Here is an 8,037-nt window from a genome sequence, read left to right as displayed (position 1 = left end):
GTAAGAAAATTAATAGAACATGTTTATTTTTATTAAATGCTTAGTTGAATTAGTTGAATTAATAGAACTAGTTGAACTAATAGAAGTAGTTGAATTAATAGAACTAGTAAGTGTTTAATGTTTCACCTATATAAACATAGGAAATGTCGTCTGACGACGAAAAATATTTCATTAATTGCGAATTCTGTGAAGACCAGCGCGGCCTGTGCGACAGAAATTTCCTTGTTGATGATAGGCGCTTCAGCATCAAGCTAGACCTTCGAAGTGGATAGAGTAAGTCACAACGACAAGTCCCTTTTCGTAATTAAGCATGACTTATATATGCTTCATTTGCTTCAACTTATAATTTTAAATTTTCACTATTCTACTAGCGCATCCCCTGCCATGCAAGAATTTTTGTCTTGGAGAAGATAAGTTTCAGTGCTATGGAAACTATGGAGGTAAAGAGAGTTTACCTGAAGACCGAGCATGGTTATACTTTCAACGTCAAATTATACAATGCAGACACGTACACCTATTTTGAATGCAAAACTTGGCAAGCACTATGCAAGGCTTATGCATTTGAGCCTGATATGGTTATCACCTTTGATATTCGTCCGGAAGATGATATTGAAGGTAATAGAGACATCTGGGTCGATGTGCAGACGCCTCCAGTTCTACCATTATGTGAGTTTCTCAACCATATTTATGTCTTTGATATTGTTTATTAAAAAATAGTTGACAACTAATTTCTATTGACAACTTATTTCCATTCAAGCAAACATGTCCGGCGCTTGGTAGACAGGACCTACTACTGTCCCGGAGCTGAACTAAACTGCGAGGAGATAAGTCATTATGTTTCATGGCTTGAGGATCTTGATGCTGTTAAGAGAAATCATTTTCCTGAATTTGAAAACCTTAGTACTCAAAACGTGCGACCAATAGTGATCGTATTGAACTACGTTCACATGTATTTAGGAAAAATGGTAAGATTTTTACTATTAGTCCTCAGTGCATCTTTTGCATACATTATTTTTCAAGCTAAACTTTCATTGCTAAGTATATTAATTACTATACGATGTTCTTCAACAGGGACCCCCGATGACAGTTGTGCATCAGTGGATCGAGACTAAAGGTCGCATGTCAATTGTTAGCTTATGGCCAAGATATCGTACAGTGCACATGAGTGCATTCAGGATTTCTGAAAGCGATGAATGCTTAATAGTGAAAGATTGGAGCAAAATTGTTAACGATCACAGAGAAGTACTAGGGGGCAGCAATCAGAAGTGCTGCCCACGATTAGGAGACAGGTTCGTCTGCATGCTCCAATCTGATGAATCAGGAGAGCTATACATGTTCTATGCTATTTTACATGAGAGAGAGCAGCAGGAGTGATTTAGCTAGTTATCATGCTCTTAGTACTTGTTGTCCTCTCATGCGTGTCCGTGTTCTTCGTCCTGAACTTAATCTCAAAGAGTGATTTGCTTTTGTGGTGTTATGAACGCTTATAATATCATGACCATGTTGAACTCGATGATATCTTTGCTAGCTAGTATATACTGTTGTTGGTGATGATATGAAGCAAGAGTTTTTATATTAATATGATGATGATGATGATGATGATGAGTTATTATATCATTTATGAAAGAAACCGCATATTAGTTTCAACTGGATGGATCCTAGCTAAGTGATCAAGTATATGCCATATCCATATTACTTAGATCACTAAGTGATCAAGTAATATGGATATGGCATATACTTGATCACGTAGCTAGGATCCACATGCATCCAGTCGAAACTAATCTGCGGTACTTTCACCTAATGATTTAACAACTCATTATAATGTAAAACAATCACTAAATTAAATTCAAAACACAAAACTAAAGGAAAAATAAAAATTAAAACCAAAACACACCCAAACATTTAGTACCGGTTGGTGTTACTAACCGGTACTAATGTCCTACACGCACCCGGGCCTGGCTCGTGCCACGTGGTGGCACGTTAGCGCCGGTTCGTGCCGAACCGGTACTAAAGGGGGGGGGCCTTTAGTCTCCACTCTTTAGTGCCAGTTGCAAAACCGGCACTAAAGGCCCTTACAAACCGGCGCTAAAGCCCGGTTCTGCACTAGTGAAATGGGATGAGAAAAATATAGGAAGAGATGAACATGTATATCTACGTGGTCGGAAACCACACATATGACACCTTTCAACATAATATCATTATATATATGTTATTCTATGGCTTCAGGTGTTAGTCGTCTTAGTTCCCTCGTCGGTGTGAGGCGGCCGCCGGTGGCCTCACGTGGATCTGAGCCGGCTGCCTTGGGTGGGAAGGTTGGCTGGAGGGATGGGAGGCTTCGATGGTGGTCGAGCCACCCCTCGCCAGCGCAAGGTCACTCGTTGTGGATACGATCCGCTCATCCCTCCTTCCTCGGCCCAATGCTTACTGGCTCATATTTCACGATGTTTGGGGCAGGGTGGTTGTTGGAGGTTCCATGAGTTTAAGGGTTGTCGGTCTGGGTAAAGCCAACTTTTTGATGATCCCAAAGTTGTATGGATGCTAGACGGCGGCCCTAGCGGTGAGGGACGCAATGTTCATGGGTGGAGCACGCGTCTTGGGTGCTGGCTGGCTGTCATGGCCATGTGAGTGGCATGGTCATTGGTATTTGGCATAGCATGTCGTCGTTGGTTCTATAACTGCATTGGCATCTGGCGGTACCCTGGTTCCATGGAGGTATGTGAGCGTCGGGTGCATAACTTGCCTTGTCTTTTCCAGGCCGTCGACAACAGTATCCATGAGCATCTTACCTTGTTGGAGGCTCCGTCGGGGTCGCTCCCTATTTTTTGTGTTGCTTCGGGTGAAAACTTGGTCATCGAGAGAGGGCGGGGGGTGGGGGCACTCCAGTGGTGTATCCTTCTTCTAGGCATGACTTTGGAGTACATGCTTCGTCGGTGTCCGGCTTCACCTCTTCAAGATGCCTAGCACACCGTGGAGGTTTCCATCGACTCTAAACGGTTCTTTTTTATCACCCTTATATTTTGCCTTGGGTGTGTGTGTTGTGTGTGGTGGTGACATGTTGTATGCCGTTGCGAGTGTGTTGGTTGTTGCTTTATATATATATATATAAAGGGGCAAGAGTGTATTTTGGTAAATTTGTTTGTAGGCCCATGGCAATGCACGGGAAGTTTACTAGTATATATAATGTACCTGATACTTCGGATCAGACCAGTGTTTAACGAGGCCTCTCCAGTCTTCATCCGATATATTTTCCACTGGAGATGTTTGGGCAAGTTCACTATTAGCCTTGCATTCAAACTGAGTTTTGCTCAAGTTATACCGATACTGTTGCAGATCAGACTTGAAAACACGGGTGAAAGCTTGTCTAGTTGCATCATCTTGACTATCCAACTTGAACCTCATCTATTGAAAATTATGGGAGTCTCATTATCAGCAACCTAGAAACTATGGGACAGAGCAAGACGATATTACTAGTTTCCATAAATAACCATACTTACAGATAAATGGTCGAGAAAGGTGTTGAACTGGGTTTCGTCTTTGTCATTCCTCTACTGAATGCATGTTGGGAGGATACGTACATGACACCTAACGGCAACCACTGCCTCTGATACTAACTTGGCTGACTCTGTAGCATCACGTGGCCTAATTAAACCTGCCTCAAAACGGATCTCCATTCTTCCTCCTCTAGATTTAGTAAACCTATCAAGCATTATCCCTGATGTTTGTTTCCTCTTGTGCCTAGGTGCTAGTCCAACAGCAAACATAGGAAGTGTTAGTGTACATCAAACTGTGAGACTACATATAAAGAAGCATGCAACTGTAACTTGACTCCAGCAACTACCTTCTTACTGTTGAAGCTCACAAAGTTCATCTGATCTTGCCAACTCATCTTGTGTCAAGAGTGCTTCGAAAGTAGTGTCAGGTGGCAAGGGAGCTTGGGAACATGCTACTAGCTGAGTTGACCAACGAGTAAATCGTGCAGCTGGTGGTACTGCGGAAGGTGTTGCAACAAGTAGGGCTGTCTCTGCTTGTTTGGTGGCAGCTATTTGTTTCTGTTTGGCTTGTTCTGCAGCTCGTGTAGCACGGGATACCCTCTTTGTACAATTTTTCACTGGACTTTGACCTTCTATTGCACCAGCAGTACCAGCAGAATCTACAGGATTCTTCCGCTTCCCTTTCCCTGTCATTATGTGTTCCTTCCTCTTTCTCTGTGCCATGTTAAGTCAAGCCGACAAGAAAAACGAATAACAATTTAGTTCTTCAGAACAAATTGATGCGTGATACAGACGAACTGAACTTTGATGTTAGACAACCACATGATAGGAGGATGTAATATGTACGAAAAACAGGACAGAATGAGATAACCAGAACTATGATGTGTAAACTAAGCAGAAGACATTTCACTAAATTAGAAGCAATGCAATGGATGGTAGACACCATATGAAAGATGCTACAAATATCGCTCTGCCAAGTTAACAATGTCTCATCATAAATGGCGTTTAAACAAATGTGAAGCAGTACAAGAAATAAATCATATGCAAGATGCAAACAACATCACACTACCAAGTTAAAGGTCTCTCGTCATTAGTGCCATTGCATATTCACAGCTTATGATGTGTAAACTAAGGAGAAGGCATTTCAACAAATTAGAAGCAATGAAACCTAGACACCATATGAAAGATGCAACGAATATCACTCTACCAAGTTAAAACTGTCTCTTCATAAGTGCCATTTCAACAAATTAGAAGTAGTACAAGCTAGAAAAGAATGCGAGATGTAACCTATATCATACTCCCAAGTCAAACGTGTCTTATGATAAGTGATTGTTGCAGGTTACACAACAGTAGTACTTTGATGTAAGAACATGGTGTGATAGATAGATATTGTATGTTCTAGAAACAGGAACACGTGTCTTATTCACAAGTATAATGTTTAAAGTATCATACATAGCATGCAACCACATATAATAGTGCCAAGTTAGAGGGAGCACCTGTGATGGTGCACTAGGGGAGACGTGCTCATCATCAACACATCTATGTTGAGTGTCTATGCATGTGTTGTCTTGGAAATCATCTTGGGGGGATGGAGGAGTAGAATCTGTAGAGGCCCTCAGTTTGGAAGGAGCACCTTTATCCGCTGCCTTGCTAACTTCCTTCCGCTTTATTGATTTTGAATTGTCAAGTAAAACCGACAAGAAAAAGCAATAAAATTCACTCTTCAGAACTCATTCATGCATGATACTGACAATCACTACTTTAATGTAAGGCAAAGACATGATACCAGGATGGAATAATACGAAAAACAGGACGATATGGCATATTCACAACTGTTTGTGTAAACTAAGCAGAAACCATTTCAACAAATAAGAAGCAATGCAAGCTAGACACCACATGAAAGACGCAACCAATATGACTTTGCCAAGTTAAAAGCGTCCCATCATAAATGGCATTTCAACAAATTAGAAGCAGTGCATGCTATAAATCATATGAAAGATGCAACTAATATCACACTGCATATACTAAAGGTGTCTCGTCATATTGATTGATGCGGGATACAAAAAACAATAGTTTTATGTAAGGACATGCTTAATAGACAGATGTACTATGTACTATAAAACAGGAAGGCATGTCACATTAACAGGTATAATGTATAAACTAAGCAGAATAGCACATGCAATTTAACCAGATTGGAAGAATTACAATCTAGGCACCATATGCAACATGCAACCACATATCACGCTGCCAAGTTAGAGCAAGCACCTGCAATGCTAGTGTAGGGGAAATGCGGTAATCAACTATAGAGCTACGTTCACTATCTTCATCTAGCCTTGCTGTTTCTTGAGAATCATGTAGGGAGGCTGACGCTGCATTCTTTAGATGAGGATCTTTTCTCACAGTAGTCCACTGGCCTGACTGCCTCATCATAAGTGATTGATGAGGGATACACAAGAACATTAGTTTGATGTAAGAACATGGTTAATAGACAGATGTACTAGTATGTACCAAAAACAGGAAGGCATGCCATATTCAAAGGTATGGTGTGTAAGCTAAGCAGCTGCAATTTAACCAAATTGGAAGCAATACAAGCTAGACATCCGGCTGGAGTGGTGAGCATGATCATCTAGGACCTAAGAGCCTGGTGGGAGGCGGGCTGCTTCGCCACCATCGTGGCTTTTTAGTTGGCTTCCAGGTGATGCATGTGTGTGCTGGGCTTGTCACTGGCTCGGCCAGTGCCTTGACTAGCTATTTGACTTCTAGTGCTCCCGGGATGGTGGTTCATGTAGAAATATCTTTCCTTATCTTAATAAAGACCGACTTCGGCCTTTCGAATACAAGCTAGACACCATATGCAACATGCAACCACATATGACACCGCGAAGTTAAAGCGGGCACCAGGGATGGTGGTTCATTGCAAGTGAGATTGTCAACTCCAGAGCTACGTTTACCATCTCCATCTGCTGACACTACACCCTTTAAATTGTCGAAACGTGTCTGGCCTACCCGCGTACAAAGCTGGAGCGACTTCTCTCTTTCCTTTTCTGCTTCTGTGAAGGCAGAGTCTTAAATACCCTTGCATAAAAACACAATAGTGAGAGTATGGGTGAAGTGTGTGCAGAACTAGTGCACTGTAAAAGTAGCAGATAGCAGGTGGCTGAAAAATAAATGACAGGAAACATATGATAGCTCTACAACATTGCATGGCAAACAAAATTAGATTCTACTCCGTATGATTTTGTAATATATGAGCACCGGAAATGCTGGCACTACAGGAAATAGCTACTTTGCCGTCTGCCATGGCGGACGGCAAAGGCTCGAAAGGCGGACGGCAAAGACCTTTGCCGTCAGCCGCGGACGGCAAAAGGCTCCGGCAAAGAAGGCTACGGTAAACAGCTGCTTTGCCGTCTGCTTCCTGGCGGCGGACGGCAAAGATCTGGCAGATGGCAAATTAGCTGATTCCAGTAGTGTGGTACTCCTCCAGCACACCACCACATGTGGTCCTATCAAGATAACAGTCGACTGAAAATAAATAGGCCAGTCCATTTTTTTATGAATCGTCCGATCTATAAGGAACGGGAAGATGGCCTTCGTCTACCTCCCGCCAGTCACTGTTGACGATCTTTCTCGAACCGCCAGCGACCACCGGCCCAGACCCCTGCCTCCGCCGCCCCGCCCTCCCCTCGACCTCACACCACCGCCGTGCTTGGTAGCGCCCCCAAGCCATCCCTTTAATCTCGGCCGATCTCCAGATCGGGCGCCAGCAGCTCTAGGCTCCACATGCCCCTAAGATAAACACCGAGGCGCTGGTTCCCCGGCGTAATAGGCACACTAGCGCCTGTTATGCCGGGGAATGCTTCCGTTAATTGGGAATCAACTGACCAGGAATTGAAATCCAGGGGGGCGACGGACATCTAGCTAAGGTGAAATAGTATATGAGGAGAAACCTTGTGCATCACGAGTTACTAGGAACATCTAGTATGAAGAAGAAGCGATCAACTAGTGTCTTCTGTGGGATGAATACCGTGCAAGCAGCCACGTAAGATTTGCACGAATAAGAGAAGAGGAGTACCATTTCCAGTTGCCAGTGTGGTCTCCTCCATATGTCGCGACGATCTTCTTCTTTTTGCCGGGGGAACCGATGTTTTGGAGGTGGGTACAGGCTTGGACAAGCCCATGACCAAATTGTTGACTTTGTTGCCGTGGCCGTATATCGGCGGAGGGGGAGCAGATCCGAGGTGGCGAAGGACGGCATAGCAGGAACAACTCTGGTGTGGTGGACGGTGGCGAAGTTGGAGCGGCAGCGGTGAGGCGCACGACGGCGTGGTTGAACTGGCTCGGGTATGGACGGCTCATCCTCGGCTTCAACTACAAGCCGTGGAGGGGGTTGCGGTTGAGGTTGTGGTGGACGACGGCGTCGGGGTATCGGTTCCGGCGTGATGGAGGAGGGCGGCAGTTGAGGGGTGGGATGGGGTGGCGGACGGAGGACGCCAGGGTTTCATGGCTGGTGAAGAGGTAGTTTTGGCGCCCACGGAGTACGAATTGG

The sequence above is a fragment of the Triticum aestivum genome, chromosome 6D (assembly GCF_018294505.1).
Source record: "Triticum aestivum cultivar Chinese Spring chromosome 6D, IWGSC CS RefSeq v2.1, whole genome shotgun sequence".
Classification (NCBI taxonomy): Eukaryota; Viridiplantae; Streptophyta; class Magnoliopsida; order Poales; family Poaceae; genus Triticum; species Triticum aestivum.
The sequence above is the reverse complement of the archived record's forward strand: the minus strand, read 5'-3'. Positions refer to the sequence as shown.